The sequence below is a fragment of the Pongo pygmaeus genome, chromosome 9, assembly GCF_028885625.2.
Source record: "Pongo pygmaeus isolate AG05252 chromosome 9, NHGRI_mPonPyg2-v2.0_pri, whole genome shotgun sequence".
Classification (NCBI taxonomy): Eukaryota; Metazoa; Chordata; class Mammalia; order Primates; family Hominidae; genus Pongo; species Pongo pygmaeus.
In genome coordinates this window covers 13,015,593-13,034,774 of record NC_072382.2, presented here as the reverse complement: position 1 = coordinate 13,034,774, position 19,182 = coordinate 13,015,593, and the positions used below count along the sequence as shown (strand labels likewise).

Here is a 19,182-nt window from a genome sequence, read left to right as displayed (position 1 = left end):
CATTTTAAGAGCACCCTGGCTGAGAAGGAAGTCCATTCAGATGGTCGGGGGCCTTAGAATTTTGTTTTTGGTTTACAGTGTACATCTGGCAGCTTGATAACAATATCTGAGGCAAGAGATCACAACAGCTAATACTTTTTTTTTTTTGAGACGGAGTCTTGCTCTGTCGCCAGGCTAGAGTGCAGTGGCGCGATCTCAGCTCACTGCAACCTCCGCCTCCCAGGTTCAAGCAATTCTCCTGCCTCAGCCTCCTGAGTAGCTGGGATTATAGGCACCTGCCACCACGCCCAGCTGATTTTTGTGTTTTTAGTAGAGACGGGGTTTCACCATGTTGGCCAGGCTGGTCTCGAACTCCTGACCTCAAGTGATCTGCCCACCACAGCCTCCCAAAGTGCTGGGAATACAGGCATGAGCCACCACACCTAGCCCACATAGCTAATACTTTTTTTTGAGTCATGGTAAAATATATATAACATAAAGTTTACCATTTAACTTTTTTTTTTTTTCTGAGATGGAGTTTTGCTCTTGTTGCCCAGGCTGGAGTGCAATGGTGCGATCTCAGCTCACTGCAACCTCCGCCTCCCAGGTTCAAGCGATTCTCCTGCCTCAGCCTCCCAAGTAGCTAGGATTACAGGCATGTGCCACCATGCCCAGATAATTTTGTATTTTTAGTAGAGATGGGGTTTCTCCGTGTTGGTCAGGCTGGTCTCGAACTCCTGACCTCAGGTGATCTGCCCGCTTTGGCCTCCAAAGTGCTGGGAGTACAGGCATGAGCCACCATGCCCTGCAATCACCATCATTTTTTAGATGAGAAAACTGAGGCACAAAAGTGTTATTTAGCTTGTTTGGGTACCCACCTAGCAAGAGATAGAGCCGGGACTCCACCCTTTCTAGTGTGTGGTGGGCTCAGAGTCCAGGACTGTTAGTGCAGGAAGGTACCAGGGCCAACATGTGTCCAATTTGTTCATTTTACAAATAGGGAAACTGAGGACTTCAAATGTTACATGACTTGTCCCATAGCTATAGTGACCATATTATCCGAACCCCAAAATCAAGATGCATGGTTTGATTTAGGAAAAAAAGACTTCTTCGGGCCAGGCATGGTGGCTCACTCCTGTAATCCCAGCACTTTGGGAGGCCGAGGCGGGCGGATCACCTGAGGTCAGGAGTTGGAGACCAGACTGACAAACATGGCAAAACTCTGTCTCTACTAAAAATACAAAATTAGCCAGGCTTGGTGGCACATGCTGTGGTCCCAGCTACTTGGGAGGCTGAGGCAGAAGAATCACTTGAACCCGGGAGGCAGAGGTTGCGGTGAGCCTAGATCGTACCATTGCACTCCAGCCTGGGCAACAAGAGTGAAACTTCGTCTCAAAACAAACAAACAAACAAACAAACAAACAAAAACTTCTTGGTTATAAAAAAAAAAAGAGTCAAGCTGGGACATGTAGTTTGAATGGGCCCCCAAGTAACAGTGATGCCATATCATCTTGATGGTTACATAATGGGGTTATATAATGGTTATATAATGGGGTTAATAATGGTTATATAATGGGGTCACCGAGACAAACTGTGCTATTGTCATATAACAAGAAACATATATTTGGTGTTCCTCCCAGTTCCTGGCACAGAGCTTCTAAAACCTTTAGAATTTCCTGAGTGATGAGGGGAGAGGAGCAGCTTTTGTTATTCATGAGGCCCTTTTCACCATACTTGAGTTCATGCTAATGAGGTGACTCTTGGAGAATGAGACTGGTAACCAGAAGAACCAATCAAGTGGCCGGCACGATGGCTCATGTATGTAGTCCCAGCAGTACTTTTAGAGGCTGAGGCAGGCGGATCACTTGAGCTCTGGAGCTGGAGACCAGCTTGGGCAACATAGTAAAACCCCTTCCCTAGAAAAAATACAAAAAGTTAGCAGGACATGGTGGCATGTGCCTGTAGTCCCAGCTACTTGGGAGACCAAGGTGGGAGGATAGCTTGAGCCCCAGGAGGTTGAGGCTGCAGTGAGCAGTGATCACAGCACTGCACTCCATGCTGGATGACAGAGCAAGACCCTGTCTCAACAAACAAACCAACAATAGAGCCAACTGTTGGGCGCAGTGGTTCATGCCTATAATTTCAGCACTCTGGGAGGCTGAGGTGGGCAGATCACTTGAAGTCAGGAGTTCACCAATGCACGCGGCCTTGGGGAGCAGACTTTTCTTTTTTTTTTTTTTTTTTTTTGAGATGGAGTTTTGCTCTTGTTGCCCAGGCTGGAGTGCAAAGGCATGATCTCAGCTCACCACAGCCTCCGCCTCCCGGGTTCAAGCGATTCTCCTGCCTCAGCCTCCCAAGTAGCTAGGATTACAGACATGTGCCACCATGCCCAGCTAATTTTGTATTTTTAGTGGAGACGGGTGTTTCTCCATGTTGGTCAGGCTGGTCTTGAACTCCCGACCTCAGGTGATCCACCCGCCTCGGCCTCCCAAAGTGCTGGGATTACAGGCATGAGCCACCGTGCCTGGCTGGGGAGCAGACTTTTTAAGGTTGTGGGGAGCCAGTGAGCCATGACTGCTGATTGGTGAGGGTTGAAATCGCAGGGAGTCAAAGCAGTCTTCTTGCACTGAGTCAGTTGCTGGGTTGGGGCCACAAGATCAGACAAGCCAGTTTATCCACTTGGATGGCACCAGCCAACCCAAGTGCAGGGTCTGCAAAATATCTCAAGCACTGATCTTAGGAGCAGTTTAGAGAGGGTCAGAATCTTGTAGCCTCCAGCTGCGTGACTCTTAAACCATAATTTCTAATCCTGTGGCTAATGTTAGTCTAGTTCCCAGGCAAGAAGGAAGTCTGCTTTGGGAAAGGGCTGCTACCATCTTTGTTTAAACTATAAACTACAAACTAGGTTTCTCCCAAAGTTAGTTCAGCCTACGCCCAGGAATGAACAAAGACAGCTTGGAGGTTAGAAGCAAGATGGAATCACTTAAGTTGGATCTCTTTCACTGTCTCAGTCATAATTTTGCAAAGGTGGTTTCATTCCTGCTAGCATTCATCTGTGCAGGCTTCCAGCTTGCAGGCTGCTCTTTGTTAGAAAATGATTTGGGGCTGCTTTTCGTTAAAAAAAAAAAAAAAACCCTTGGCCAGGCATGGTGACTCACACCTGTAATCCCAGCACTTTGGGAGGCTGAGGTGGGTGGATCACGAGGTCAGGAGATTGAGACCATCCTGTCCAAAATGGTGAAACCCTGTCTCTACTAAAAATACAAAAATTAGCTGGGTGTGGTGGTGCACACCTGTCATCCCAGCTACTTGGGAGGCTGCAGCAGAAGAATCACTTGAACCTGGGAGGCAGAGGTTGCAGTGAGCCGAGATTACACCACTGCACTCCAGCCTGGTGACAGAGTGAGACTCTGTCTGCAAAAAAAAAAAGAAAGAAAAAAAGAAAAGTCTTACTGATGACTCCCATGCCCTTGCTATCTGCCTAAGTAATTTCTTCTTAACTCCTATATTGATAGATCCGTTGCCCACTGTGCTTGGCGAGTCAGTATGCAGAGACACCAGGTTACAGCAGAGAAAGAGGTTTAATTGTAAGGCCACTGAACCAGGAGTTGGGAGGAAACCTCAAATTTATCTTCCCAAGAAATTTCGGGCTAGTGTTTTAAGAGCTTTGGAGTGAGCTGAAGTATGGAGATTGTTGGCTGGTGGAGGAGTGCAGGGTGAAGTCACGGGACAGGAGAATAAACAAACTGTATTCTCATGCTGATTCCTTTCTTCTGTGGGGGTCTTCAAAGTGGTCGGCCAGCTGGCCCGGCGCGGTGGCTCACGCCTGTAATCCCAGCACTTTGGGAGGTCGAGGCAGGCGGATCACCTAAGGTCAGGAGTTCGAGACCATCCTGGCCAACATGGTGAAACACTGTCTCTACTAAAAATACAAAAATTAGCTGGGTGTGGTGGCAGGCACATGTAATCCCAGCTACTTGGGAGGCTGAGGCATAAGAATTGTTTGAACCCAGGAGGCAGAGGTCACAGTGAGCTGAGACTGCACCATTGCACTCCAGTCTGGGCAGCAAGAGCGAAACTCTATCTCAAAAAGCAAACAAACAAAAAAGCCATATGATTCTAACATCAGAAATCCTATCAGTAGGTACAATGGGGATGCCAATGATCATTATCTAGTGACTTATGGTTGCAGGGAAGTCGGCCAAAGTACAGCCTGATTAATGCTTCGTTATAACCATATTTCTGTCCAGGATTCTTGTTAATCCTGTGAGGACAGCTTCAGTAATACTACAGAGCATTTGAAATCAGCACCGATTTTGAGAACTTTGGCCTATCCCACTGGCAGGCCTATGGGTCTTCATTTAGAAATTTACCAAACTGGGCCGGGTGTGGTGGCTCACTCCTGTAATCCCAGCACTTTGAGAAGCTGAGGCAGGTTGATCATGAGGTCAGGAGTTCAAGACCAGCCTAGCCAACATGGTGAAACCCCGTCTCTATTAAAAATACAAAAAAATTAGCCAGGCCTGGTCGCGGGCGCCTGTAATCCCAGCTACTCAGGAGGCTGAGGCAGGAGAATTGCTTGAACCCGGGAGGCAGAGGTTGCGGTGAGCTGAGATCGCGCCATTGCACTCCAGCCTGGGCAATAAGAGCGAAACTCCGTCTCAGAAAAAAAAAGAAAAGAAATTGAGCAAACTTGGCTGAGAGAGGCTTCAGAGTGACTCCTCATGGCAAAAGTGGGTCACATAAGGAAGACAGGACAGGTATTTTTCCCTTTAGTAATCCCTCCAGTGTCTGACAACCAAATCATTTTTCACATTGCTACCAAATATATCCTAAAATGTGAGTTTGATCATGCCTCTCTCCTTCTCAAAAACCCACGGTGGCTCCCTATTGCTAACAGAGTACAAACATGAATCCATTTGGCATGAGATGTCCTCCATTCCAGAGCCCCTAACTTCCTTTCCAGCCTCATCTGCCACTTCCTTCCCCAACACTCTTGCACTCCTGGACACGCTGCGTTCCGCTGCAACTTAGGTCTTCTCCATCTATTCTTTAGCCCCAGCCACTCCCTAAATGCTGCCTCTTTTGTAACCCTGCCCCCACCCTGATCCTTTTGGTCAGAATTAATCTCTTCTTCCTCAATGCTGTCACAGCAAATAGCAGGTAAGCCTTCTCAGCCCTTGTGTTGCCCTGCCTTGGATTACTGTGAGGTGTTTATGAGTCATTTCCACCACAGACAACAAATACCACAAGGGCATTGGCCATTAACTCACTTTTGTGTAGGGCAGAAATCCAGACTTCCGTTTACAGGAAATATACCCTCTCTGTGTGCTGCATCCTTCCTGGGCCTCTGCTTCTCTATCCTTTTTATAACAGTGTTTCCTAAAACAGGATTGGAGGAACTGTTAAAGTCACTCCTGTTTCCGATGGCAGTGTGAGTTCTCAATCTACACAGGATGAGGTGAAAGAAAAGATCAAGAACTACTGCTTGGCAGCCACACTTCTTGAACGAGGAGCCCCATTTCACCTGCCATTGCCTCAACCCACTGAAAATGGGATTTGGTCCCTACTGAGCTGTCCAAATTCCTTCTTCCAAGGTGATCCCTCAAGAGCAAAGGCCTAGCACATGGCTGAGCACTTGACACCACCAGCAGTGTTTGCTTTGTCAGTTTTCAAACTCTGTCCTTCTCTAGCACTCTCCTCTTGCCCCTCTGTCTGTCCCTGTCTAAATCTCCTGCACCAGAGCATCTCCCTGAGCCCAACTCACGTTGGCGATGCTCTTTGCTTCATCCTGGTACACTGTCCCCAGACAACTCAGTCACTTGTAGGGCTTTGGTTGCTGCCTAAATGTGGAAGAACTTGGTCTACATGCTAGATCTTTCTGTGCTCCAGATCTTTCTGGGCTGCCTGCCTAACTGGATGCCCAAAACACTTCAATTTCTCCCCTAACTGAGACTTTGGTGAGGAGAAATATTGACTTCAACTCTTTATCCCAGTGCTTTACTGTGAGCAGAGTATAGACCTTGACCCTTGATTTGGGGCTTAGCCATGTTACTTCCTTTGGCCAGTAACAAGGGTGGGGGCTGGAAGTAGCAGTGTGCCACAGCTGAACCTCTGGCATGGCAGTGAGAAGAGCTTCCCCTGGCAAGCTGCTGCCTCCTGTATCTGGGCCCAGAATGAGCACACATGGAGCCAAGCCAAGCTGCCCTCACCAACCCACAGACATAAAGCAAGAGGCAGGGCAAGCTCAGTGTGGTGGCTCATGCCTGTAATCCCAGCACTTTGGAGGACTAAGGTGGATGGATTTCTTGACCTCAGGAGTTCGAGATCAGCGTGGGCAACACAGTGAGACTTCATTGCTACAAAAAATAAAATATATTTGCCAAGCATGATGGTCCACACCTGCTGCCCCAGCTACCTGGGAGACTGAGGTAGGAGGATTGCTTGAGCCTGGGCTGAGTCAAACCTGCAGATCCATGCAGAGCCGTGATCGTGCTACTGCATGATATTCTGTGCAGTGACAGAGCGAGAACTTGTCTTACAAGAAAAAAAAAGGAAATGAAAAAAGGAAAGAAAGAAAATTTAAAAAAAAAGAAACAGAGCAGCCTCTACTCCTGCAGACTGAACAGAGCCACTGGCCCCCCCATCTGTGAGAATAAAGAACTGTGGTTTTAAGCCACTGGATGTTGGGTGGTTTGTTACACAGCGTTATTATAGCAAAAACTAAACAATACAATCTTGCATAGTGTTGAATGCATAAAACCTCAATGTACAAATTAAGATTAGTAGGTCAGGAAATTAATCATTGCTCAATGTCCCAGGAGCCTCCATGTGCCCCTCCTGATCACCACCTCCTCCTTCACCCATAGAGGTAATCAAAGTTTCCTTCCTTCCTTCCTTGCTTCCTTCCTCTCTCCTTCTTTTTCCTTCCTTCCTCTCTCTTTTTCTTTCTCCTTCCTTCCTTCTTTTCTTTCTTTCTTTCTTTCTCTCTCTTCCTCTCTTTCACTCTCTCTCTCTTTCTTTCTTTTCATTCCTTCCCTCCCTCCCTCCTTCCCTCCTTCTTCCCTTCCTCCCTCCTTCCCTCCTTCTTCCCTTCCTCCCTTCCTTCCTTCTTTTCTTTCTTTCAACAGAGTCTTGCTGTGTCATCCAGGCTGGAGCCCTGTGGCACAATCTTGGCTCACTGCAATCTCCACCTCCCTGGTTCAAACAATTCTCCTACTTCAGCCTCCCAAGTAGCTGGGACCACAGGTGTGCACACAACCATGCCCGGCTAATTTTTTTCTTTCTTTTTTGTAGAGACGGGTTTTCACCATGTTGACCAGGCTGCTCTAGAACTCCTGGCCTCAGCTGATCCACCTGCCTCGGCCTCCCAAAGTGCTGGGATTACAGGCATCAGCCACCTGCACCTGGCCTAATTTTTTACTTTTCTTTATAGCATATTGTACATATATGCATCTCTAACTTTGATAGTTTGCTTTTCATTGTTTAATTTTAATTTTTACTTTTTGTGGGTACATAGTAAGTGTATATATTTATGGGGTACAGAATATATTTTGATACAGGTGTACAATGCATAATAATCACATCAAGGTAAATGGGGTATCCATTACCTCAAGCATTTATGCTTTCCTTGTGTTACAAACAATCCCATTTTAGTTGTTATTAAATGTACAATAAATTATTATTGGCGGGGTGTGGTGGCTCATGCCTGTAATCCCAGCACTTTGGGAGGCCAAGGTGTGTGGATCATGAGGTCAGGAGATCGAGACCATCCTAGCTAACACGGTGAAACCCCGTCTCTACTAAAAAAAAAAAAACAGAAAAATTAGCTGGGCGTGGTGGTGGGCGCCTGTAGTCCCAGCTACTCGGGAGGCTGAGGCAGGAGAATGGCATGAACCTGGGAGGTGGAGCTTGCAGTGAGCCGAGATCATGCCACTGCACTCCAGCCTGGGCGACAGAGCAAGACTCCGTCTCAAAAAAAAAAAATTATTATTGACTGTAGCTACCCTGTTGTGCTATCAAATACTAGATCTTATTCATTCTATCTAATTATATTTTTGTGCCCATTAATAATTTCCCTTCCATACCCCACTACCCTTTCCAGCCTCTGGCCATGAGTTTGTTTTAATTGTTAGCTCCTACAAATAAGTAAGAACATGACCAGGGGCGGCGGCTCACGCCTGTAATCCTTCGGGAGGCTGAGGCCAGAGGATCACTTGAGCCCAGCAGTTGGAGACCAGCCTGGGCAACATGGTGAAACCCCATCTCTACAAAAAATACAAAAAAGTTAGCCGGGTGTGGTGGGAAACACGTGTAGTTCCAGCTTTTTGAGGGGCTGAGGCAGGAGGATCACCTGAATACAGGAGGCCGAGGCTGCAGTGAGCCATGATTGCGCCACTGCACTTCACCTGGGTGACAAAGTGAGACCCTGTCTCAAAAAAAAAAAAGGTGAGAACATACAAAGTTTGTCTTTCTGTGCCTGGCTTATATCACTTAATGAAATAATGGCCTCCAGCTCCGTTCATGTTGTTGCAAATGACAGGATCTCCTTCTTTTTTTATGGCTGAATAGTACTCCCTTGTGTATATGTACTATATTTTCTTTATTCATTCATCTGCTGATGGCCACTTAAGTAGCTTCCAAATCTTGGCTATTGTTAATCATGCTGTAATAAACATAGAAGTGCAGATATCTCTTCAATGTACTGAGTTCCTTTCTTTTGGGTATATACCCAGCAGTGGGATGGTTGGATTATATGGTAGCTTTATTTTTAATTTTTTGAGGAACCTCCAAACTGTTCTCCATAGTGGTTGTCCTAATTTACATTCCCACCAATAGTGTACGAGGCTTCCCTTTTCTCCACATCCTCACCAGCATTTGTTATTGTGTGTCTTTTGGATATCAGCCATTTTAACTGGGGTGAGATGATCTCTTACTGTAGTTTTGATTTGCTTTTCTCTGATGATCAATGATATTGACCATCTTTTCATATACCTGTTTGTCACTTGTATGACTTCTTTTGAGGAATATCTATTCACCTCTTTTGCCCATTTAAAAAAAATTTTTTCCTATATCATTGTTTGAACTCTTTTTTTTTTTTTTTTTTGCAACAAAGTCTCACTCTGTCACTCAGGCTGGAGTGCAGCAGTGCGATCTCGGCTCACTGCAACCTCTGCCGCCCAGGTTCAAGCAATTCTCCTGCCTCAACCTCCCGAGTAGGTGGGATTACTGGCACCTGCCACCAGGCCTGGCTAATTTTTTTTGTAGTTTTTAGTAGAGATGGGGTTTCACCATCTTGGCAAGGCTGGACTTAAACTCCTGACCTCGTGATCCACCCGCCTTGGCTTCCCAAAGTGCTGAGATTATAGGCACTAGCCACCGTGCCTGGCCTTGAACTCTTATACAGTCTGGTTATTCGTCCTTTGTAAGATGTTTGCAAATATTTTCTCCCATTCTGTGGGTTGTCTCTTCACATTATGGATTGTTTCCTTTGCTGTGCAGAAGTGTTTTAACTCGATGTGATCCCATTTGTCCATTTTTGTTTTGGTTGCCTATGCTTATGGGGTATTGGTCAAGAAATTTTTGCCCGTTTCAATGTCCTGAATATTTTCCCTGATGTTTTCTTGTAATGGTTTCATAGTTGGAAGTCTTAGATTTAAGTCTCTCTCTTTTTTTTTTTTTTTTTGAGATAGAGTCTCGGTGTGTTGCCCAGGCTGGAGTACAGTGGCCTGATCTCAGCTCACTGTAACTTCTGCCTCCCGGGTTCAAGCGATTCTCTTGCTTCAGCCTCCTGAGTAGCTGGGATTACAGGCACTCACCACCATGCCCAGCTAATTTTTGTAATTTTAGTAGAGACAGGGTTTCACCATGTTGGCCAGGATGGTCTTGAACTCCTGACCTCAGGTGATCTGCCTGCCTTGGCCTCCCAAAGTGCTGGGATTACAGGTAACAGCCACTGCACCCAGCCCAGATTTAAGTCTTTAATCCATTTTGATTTCATTTTTGTACATGGTGAGAGATAGTGTTATTCTTCTCCACAGGGATATCCAGTTTCCCCAGCACCATTTATTGGAGAGACTGTCCTTTCCTAAATGTATGTTCTTGGCACCTTTGTTGAAAATGAGTTCACTGTAGATGCATGGGTTTGTTTCTGGGTTCTCTGTTCTGTTCCATTGGCCTATGTGTCTATTTTTATGCCAGTACTACGCTGTTTTGGTTTCTATAGCTCTGTAGTATAATTGGAAGTTAGGTAATGTGATTCCTCCAGTTTTATTCTTTTTGCTCAGGATAGCTTTGGCTATTCCAGGTCTTTTATGGTTCCATATAAATTTTAGAATAGTTTTTTTCTATTTCTGTGAAGAATGTCTTGGTATTTTGATATAGATTGCCTCGAATCTGTAGATAGCATTGGGTAGTATGGACATTTTAACAACATTCATTTTTCTAATACATGAACGTGGAATATCTTTCCATTTTTTCATGTCCTCTTCATTTTTTTCCTCCATGTTTTATAGTTTTCATTGTAGAGATCTTTCACTTCTTTGGTTAAGTTAATTCCTAGGTATTTAATTTTATTTGTAGCTATTGTAAATGAGATTAATTTTTTGATTTCTTTTTCAGATTGTTCACTGTTGGCATATAGAAATGTTACTTATTTTTGTATGTCGATTTTGTATTCTGCAACTTTACTGAATTTATCAGTTGTAACAGTTTTTTTGGTGGAGTCTTTAGGTTTTTCCAAATATAAGATCATATCATCTGCAAACAAGGATAATTTGACTTTTTCCTATCCAATTTGAATGCTCTTTATTTCTTTGTCTTATCTGATTGCTCTAGCGAGGACTTCCCTTTTGATTATTTTTAACTTGTTTGAATGTAATCTTATTGTTTGTATTTTTTTGTGTCCTGTATTTTTTGCTTAGTACTGTTTATGAGACTCATCCAAGTGTTACATGTAGCTACAGTTTGTTCATTGCCATCACTGGATAATATCCATTAAATGAACTTATTTTTACATTCATTTATTCTACTGATAATGGATATTTCAGATGTTTCCAGGTTTGTTTTTTTTTTTTTGAGATGAAGTCTCGCTCTTGTCCCCCAGGCTGGTGCATGGCACAATCTCAGTTCACTGCAACATCCGCTTCCTGGGTTCAAGCAATTCTCCTGCCTCAGCCTCCCAAGTAGCTGGGATTACAGGTGCCTGCCACCACACCTGGCTAATTTTTGTATCTTTAGTAGAGACGGGGTTTCACCATGTTGGCCAGGCTGGTCTCAAACTCCTGACTTCAGGTGATCCACCTGCCCCGGCCTCCCAAAGTGCTGGGATTACAGGTGTGAGCCACCGTGCCCAGCAGATGTTTCCAGTTTTTTTTGTTGTTGTTATTACAAACAATCTTGTGTAAGTATTCCTATATATCAGGTCTAGCAAACTTATTCTGTAAATAACAGATAATAAACATCTTGGGCTTCATGGCTACAGCTGGTTTCTGTTGCATATACATTCTTCTTCTTTTTTTAAAATAGAGATGAGGTCTCACAGTTTGCCCAGGCTGGTCTCAAACTCCTGGGCTCAAGCGATCCTCTTACCTCAGCCTCTTAAAGTGCTCAGATTACAGGCATGAGCCACCACTCCCAGCTTACATTCTTTCTTTCTTTTTTAAAAAAGAAAAATGTGGCCAGGCATGGTGGCTCACGCCTGTAATCCCAGCACTTTGGGAGGCCGAGGCGGGTGGCTCACCTGAGGTCAGAAGTTCAAGACCAGCCTGGTCAACATGGTGAAACCCCGTCTCTACTAAATATACAAAAATTAGCTGGGCGTGATGGCGGGTGCCTGTAATCCCAGCTACTCAGGAGGCTAAGGCAGGAGAATCGCTCGAACCCGGGAGGCAGACAGAGGTTACAGTGAGCCGAGATTGCGCCATGGCGCTCCAGCCTGGGCAACAAGAGTGAAACTTCGTTCCAATAAATAAATAAATAAATAAATAAATAAGAAAAATGTAAAAACCATTTTAAAATGTAAACATTGTTCTTAGCTTGCAGGATGTACAAAAACAGGTTGTTGGGGTTGGCTTTGGCCCACGGGCTGCAGTTTGCTGACCTCTGCTTTCTGCTCTTGGGTATATGTGACAAACATTTCTCCAGGAGTGCAATGGTTTGCACATCTTTTGCCTCACTGGATGGTGCCCATCTTAAATTTAGCATATGGAAAATGGAAATTTCATCTTCTCAAGCAAATGAATCTGTGGGTACCAGCTTCCTGGGGAAAATGACATTCCGGTGGTTGCTATGGGACCTGAGCCCTCTGCAATGTCTTCCCCCTTCATTCCAGATGGTAGTGAATGGCACTGCTGTCCAGCAGGTGCCCATCAGAGTGGGCCAGGGAGGGTGGTACCAGACAGGTCAGAGGTGGGTCACAATGGGCATTGAGGCTAGGTGGGGAGCTTGGATTTTATTCCACCTGTAATAGAAAACCAGTTTAGGAGGTGGAGCAGGATGGTGACAAATGAGCTATGTTTTAAAAGGATCACTTTGGGCTGGGTGTGGTGGCTCACTCCTGTAATCCCAGCAGTTTGCTAGGCCGAGGTGGGTAGATCATCTGAGGTCAGGAGTTCGAGAATAGGCTGGCCAACATGGCGAAACCCTGTCTCTACTAAAAATACAAATAATAATAATAATAAATAAATAAATAAAATTAGCTGGGCCTGGTGGCAGGCACCTGTAATCCCAGCTACTAGGGAGGCTGAGTTAGGAGAATTGCTTGAACCCAGGAGGAGGAGGTTGCAGTGAGCCGAGATTGTGCCATTGCACTCCAGCCTGGGTGACGGAGAGAGACTCTGTCTCAAAAATAATAATAAAATAAAATAAAACAAAAGGATCACTTTGGCTTCTGATAATGGATCTTAGGGGGACAAGAGGGGAGGTAGAAAGGCAGGCAGAAAGCTTCCGAAGGAGTCTCATGATGGGGACACCCACAGCTCCAGCCACCCTGCACCTGAGCAAGTCTCTGAGCCATCCCCGCTCTTATCCCCTTGCACATCCCGCAGTCCTATCCCATTTCTGCAGTCCTCTCTCCCCTTACGCAGTGAACATAGTTCAAATATCCTGCCCTGGCTGACCCCACTCCTAAGCCCCCAGACTTTCTCTGTAGACAATTAGGTGACCCTGCTTCACATGTCTTGAGGATAAAATGTGATACATGCCTCAAATCTGTGGGTTATTTTTTTAAAGGGAAATATCTTTTATTTTATTTTAGACAAGTCTTGCTCTGTTGCCCAGGCTGGAGTACAGTGATATGATCTTCAGTCACTGCAACCTCTGCCTCCTGGGTTCAAGCAATTCTTGTGCCTCAGCCTCCCGAGTAGCCGAGATTACAGGCACCCACCACCACGCCTGGCTAATTTTTGTATTTTTAGTAGAGACAGGGTTTCCCCATGTTGGCCAGGCTGGTCTCGAGCTCCTGACCTCAGGTGATCCACCTGCCTCAGCCTCCCAAAAGTGTTGGGATTACAGGCGTGAGCCACTGCGCCCAGCCATGACTGTTTTCTTACTGAACTTTAGACAACTGTATCTTTGAGTCTTATCTTTGCAGTTCAGCTGACCGCAGGCAATTGAGTGGGCCTTGAAGGAAAGAGTGTGGAACTGAATCTGTTATCTGGCAACTACCTGGGAGACTGGCAGGGCAGAAACAGTTCTGACTGTGGTGATTAGGAAACAGGGCCGCGTGGATGCACCTGCAGACTGGGTCACCAGAAAAGATACAGGTCACTAGAATGTGTGAGACCAAACTGGAATCCATGGGGTATGTGACATCCTCGAAAGAGTAAAGACAGGTGGGGGTGAGTTAGAGTGGGTGCAGTAATAAGTGGCACCCACGCTGTGCCACGGGGAGTGAGCTGGTGGTGCCCAGGGCTAGGGCCATCCTATAATGCCAGCTGGAACACACCTTGCTGTTGCTTAACTAAGAGTGAGTCTCTCTTATCGCTCCTCCTGCAACGTTAACTACCATAAACTGTTAGCAGTTTGTTACAACCGCCTCTGCCCCAAGATACCTTGGCTCCACTCCCATCTGTTCTCTGAGAAGCTGCAATACAAATTAACTCATCAAAAAAGGTCAAGACATCCAGTTAGTTTGGAATAAAGGGAGAAGAAGAGGAGGGAATTAGAACTGACTGCTGGAGGAGGGGGCAGAGGAAGTGGATTGGGAAAGGATAAATACTATTTTTTACAATTGTAAACAAGTTATTTATAATATTACAATGAAGGATATGTTTTATTAAAAATATGGCAGATTATTTCAAGGTAGGCTAGACCAGTACTATACACACTGTGTTCCTGGGACAGGACCTGGTCCATGAACTGTTGGTTACCAGTCTGAGAAGAAATAAGTAGAGAAGTTAAGAGAAATTCTTGAGAAAGTTTTGTAGCAATTGGACAGCATAATTTTCTGTCTGTTGTGAAAGGAAAATAGATCTTGGGACTCCAAAATCACCAAGCTAAAGGGAAAAATCAAGCTGGGAACTGCTTAGGGCAAACCTGCTTCCTGTTCTGTTCAAAGTTATCCCCTTGAGGCTCACCTAAGACAAATGCATATCTGATTGCTTCCCCTGCCCTATTTATTTATTTATCCATTTATTTTTGCAATGGAGTTTCACTCTTGTTGCCCAGGCTGGAGTGCAGTGGTGTGATCTCGGCTCACTGCAACCTCCGCCTCCTGGGTTCAAGCAATTCTCCTGCCTCAGCCTCCCGAGTAGCTGGGATTACAGGCATGCACTGCCACACCTGGCTAATTTTGTATTTTCAGTTGAGATGGGGTTTCTCCATGTTGGTTAGGCTGGTCTCAAACTCCTGACCCCAGGTGATCCACCCACCTCAGCCTCCCAAAGTGCTAGGATTACAGGTGTGAGCCACTGCACCTATCTGCCCTATCATTTATGTAAAAATGAAGATTCACTGAGACAGCCTCCAGTGGAAGGCTGATCAAGGACTCAAAAGAATGCAACCTTTTGTCTCTTATCCACTTCTAACCTGGAAACCCCCACTTCCAGTTGTCCCGCCTTACTGGATCGAATCAATGTACATCTTACATGTATTGATTGATGTTTCATGTCTCCCTAAAATGTATAAAAGCAAACTGTACCCCTGATGACCTTGGGTACATGCCTCAGGACTTCCTGAGGCTGTGTCACAGGCATGTTCTTAACCTTGGGAAAATAAAGTCTCTAAATGGACTGAGACCTGTCTCAGATATCTGGGATTCACACCGTTGAATGTAATCATGAGAATAGGACTTGTATTTTGTAAGTCTTTAAAAAAATTTTCAACTTCCCAGTAATTTCTAATGTACTATATGGAAGTATTGATCTCTGACCCCTGGCAGTAAAGAAAAATTACCTGGTTCTTCAGCCCAGGGATTCTAAGAAGCATTGAGTCCACTTTGGGGAAGTGTGGGGATGGGGGGGAAGAGGCTGAAGCATTGAGACCTGTGTCCCTCTGGGAAAGGCAGTATTTGGACACTGGCCCTATCAAGAGAGCACCGGCGGTGTTGGGCAGAGAAGCAGACACGTCCAAAGAGGAGAGGCCACTACGAAGAACAAAGAATGAACAACTCACCATGGGCAGTGCCATCGGATTTCCTCGTCCTTGTCCCAAACTCAACACCGAAAGAATAAGCACAGAGCAAGAGAGTGTGAGAAAGTAAACCACCCTCCTTGCTCACCTCCCCATCTCCCTCGCTTAGCTTTCTGGGCAGGGTTGAGGGGAGATTTGAAACAAATGACACTGAAGTTTTTTTTTTTTTTTGAGATGGAGTCTCGCTCTGTCGCCCAGGCTGGAGTGCAGTGGTCCGATCTCAGCTCACTGCAAGCTCCACCTCCCGGGTTCATGCCATTCTCCTGCCTCAGCCTCCAGTGTAGCTGGGACTACAGGCGCCCGCCACTATGGCTAATTTTTTGTATTTTTTAAAGTAGATACAGGGTTTCACATTGTTAGTCAGGATTGTCTCGATCTACTGACCTCGTGATCCACCCGCCTCTGCCTCCCAAAGTGCTGGGATTACAGGCGTGAGCCACCGTGCCCGGCCCCGACATTGACATTCTTAAATGCTAACGCCAAAATGAGACTCACAGAATGGGTTCACCCAGGAGCCACATCTACCCAAGCATCGCTGCTAAAGTCAATCCAGAATTTCCTGAGTAGTGCCAGAGAAATTCTGCTACCTTAGACTTCCATTTCGGCAGGAGGTTCCTACACCAAAAATCAGATGAGCCACCCCTGAATGAAACACACTTATGAAGACTAGACACCTGCCACTGCAGGGGAGAAGGAGAAGGGCATCTTCGAGGACCTCTGAACCCAGTTGGGAGATAGCACCAAAATGCTGTTGACTAAAAGAATCAAACTCTGTAAACAAAATTTTTTTTTTTTTTTGAGATGGAGTCTCGCTGTGTTGCCCAGGCTGGAGTGCGGTGGCATGTTCTCAGCTCACTGCAACCTCTGCCTCCTGGGTTCAAGCGATTCTCCTGCCTCAGCCTCCTGAGTAGCTGGGATTACAGGTGCACACCACCACGCCCAGCTAATTTTTGTATTTTTAGTAGAGACGGGGTTTCACCATGTTGGTCAGGCTGGTCTCGAACTCCCGACCTCAGATGATCCACCTGCCTCAGTCTCTCAAAGTGCTGGAATTACAGGCATGAGACACCGCGCCTGGCCCAAACTCTGTAAAATATTTTAAGAGATTTATTCTGAGCCAAATATGAATGACCATGGCCCATGACGCAGGCCTCAGGAGGCCCTGAATACATGTGCCTGTCACGCGCTTCCGTGTGAAGAGACCACCTAGCAGGCTTTGCGTGAGCAATAAAACTTTTTATTTCGCTTGGGTGCAAGTGGGCTGAGTCAGAAAAGAATCAGCAAAGGGAGATGGGGTGGGGCAGTTTTATAGGATTTGGGTAGGTAGGTGGAAAATTACAGTTAAAGGAGGCAGGGTGGGGAGCTCATGAGACTCATTGTCCAGGGGAGGAATGTCACAAGGTTGATTGATTAGTTGGGGTGGGGCAGGAACAAATCACAATGGCGGAATGGCATCTTTTGTGGTTCTTCAGTTGCTCCAGGCCATCTGGATGTGTATGGGCAGGTCACAGGGGTTATGATGGCTTAGCTTGAGCTCAGAGGCCTGACAGTACCCAAGGTGGTCAGGATACAGCTTGGTTTTATATATTTTAGGGAGGCATGAGACATCAATCAAATACATTTAAGAAATACATTGGTTTGGTTTAGAAAGGGAGGACAACTCAAAGCGGAGGGTTTCCAGGCTATAGGTAAATTTAAACATTTTCTGGTTGACAATTGGTTGAGTTTGTCTAAAGACCTGAGATCCATAGAAACGAATGTTCAGGTTAATGATAAAGGATTGTAGAGGCCAAGTTTTATCATTCAGAGGAAGCTCTTATAAAGCAGACTTCAGAGACAGCAGGTTGTAAATTGTTTTTTAGTGGACTTAAAATTTTGGCTTTGTATTTTTTAGTGCCTGGCTCTTAGTTGATTATCTCCTGGATGTGAGAAGAAAGGAAGGAAAACAAAGGGGAAAGGGGTTTCTGTACAGAATGTGGATTTTTCCCACAAGAGACTTTGGAGAGCAATTTCAAGGTATGGCAAGGAAATAGATTTTGGGGCAAAACATTTTGATTTTCTTTCTTGTTATGCCAGAGTCAGATTGGAAAGTAAGTCACGATATACAGGGTCAAACAAAACCCATCTGATGAGAATTTGTGGTTTGTAGGGCATGACTCCCCAGACTCCTTAGATAGGAATCTGGGCAAGACAAAAAATTAGAGCTTAGTCCTCAATGCCAATCAACAAGGTGAGCACTTCTCAAAACAGCACAGACTCTGGGTACGAATTGATCAGGCTACTGTGAAAACGGGCTTCTTTGATAATCATAGAGGTGGATCTAGAAGGCTGGTAGAAGTTTAATTGACAGGAACAATTTGTTTGGTTTTGTTGGCTAGAAGGCAAAGGAAAGAATACAATAGAATGCCAGAATGCCAAAGGGCTTCTTGGTAATTGAAACACATTAAGTGACTCAGAGTTATTTACACCCAAAGCAGATAAAAACTGGCTCACACCTGTAAAACTGGCTCACGCCTCTAAAACTGGCTCACACCTGTAATCCCAGCACTTTGGGAGGCTGAGGCAGGTGGATCATGAGGGCAGGAGATTGAGACCATCCTGGCTAACATGGTGAAACCCTATCTCTACTACACATACAAAAAAATTAGCCGGGCCTGGTGGCACACACCTGTAGTCCCAGCTACTCAGGAGGCTGAAGCAGGAGAATCACTTGAACCTGGGAGGCAGAGGTTGCAGTGAGCTGAGATCACGCCACTGAACTCTAGCCTGGGTGACAGGCAAGACTCCATATCAAAACAACAACAACAACAACAAAAAAACAGGTTCAAAGAGCACCTTTGGTGTTGTCTATAATTGCACTAGATAGCAATAAGGAAGATAAAGAAGAGCTGCTTTGGAATTACTTTTTTTTTTTTTTTTGACATGGAGTCTTGCTCTTGTCTCCCAGGCTGGAGTGCAGGGATGTGATCCTGGCTCACTGCAACTTTTGCTCCCCAGGTTGAAGCAATTCTCTGCCTCAGACTCCCGAGTTGCTGAGATTACAGGCATCTGCCACTATGCCTGGCTAATTTTTTGTGCTTTTAGTAGAGACAGGGTTTCACCAGGTTGGCCAGGCTGGTCTTGAATTCCTGACCTCAGGTGATCCACCCGCCTTGGCCTCCCAAAGTGCTGGGGTTACAGGCATGAACCACCGCACCTGGCCTGCTTTGGAGTTATTAAGATCAGCCAACCAGGATTGTCACATCCCTGGTTACAAATAGTACAGGAGAAGCAGGAAACTGCCTGTATCCAAGGAGACCAGTAGTGTCACCATGCACCACTAAGACAGGCAGTTCCTTGTCCAGAATGTGCAGAAAAGGCCGGCTCCTCATCCCAGTCCCTCCTTAGCTGGGTCAACATAACTTGCCTCAGAGTCCCCGGCTTGCTGGAACACCTCCCATTTCCTACACTATATGCACCCCAAACATAGTCCTAGAAATGCACAGTGGGGAGATAATGTGGGTGACTGGAAGGTGGTGCTTTACTCCTGTGCCCAGCAAAGTGGTCCCTAGGGCAGAGGCCAGGGAGCACCCC

At 45.7% G+C, this 19,182-nt stretch overlaps 1 pseudogene; it reads right to left on the bottom strand.

Moving 5' to 3' along the window:
* LOC129008573 (small ribosomal subunit protein uS5-like) overlaps positions 1-15,606 on the bottom strand; it is a 32,656-nt pseudogene extending 17,050 nt beyond the window's left edge.
* Between the last annotated feature and the right edge of the window lie 3,576 nt (positions 15,607-19,182).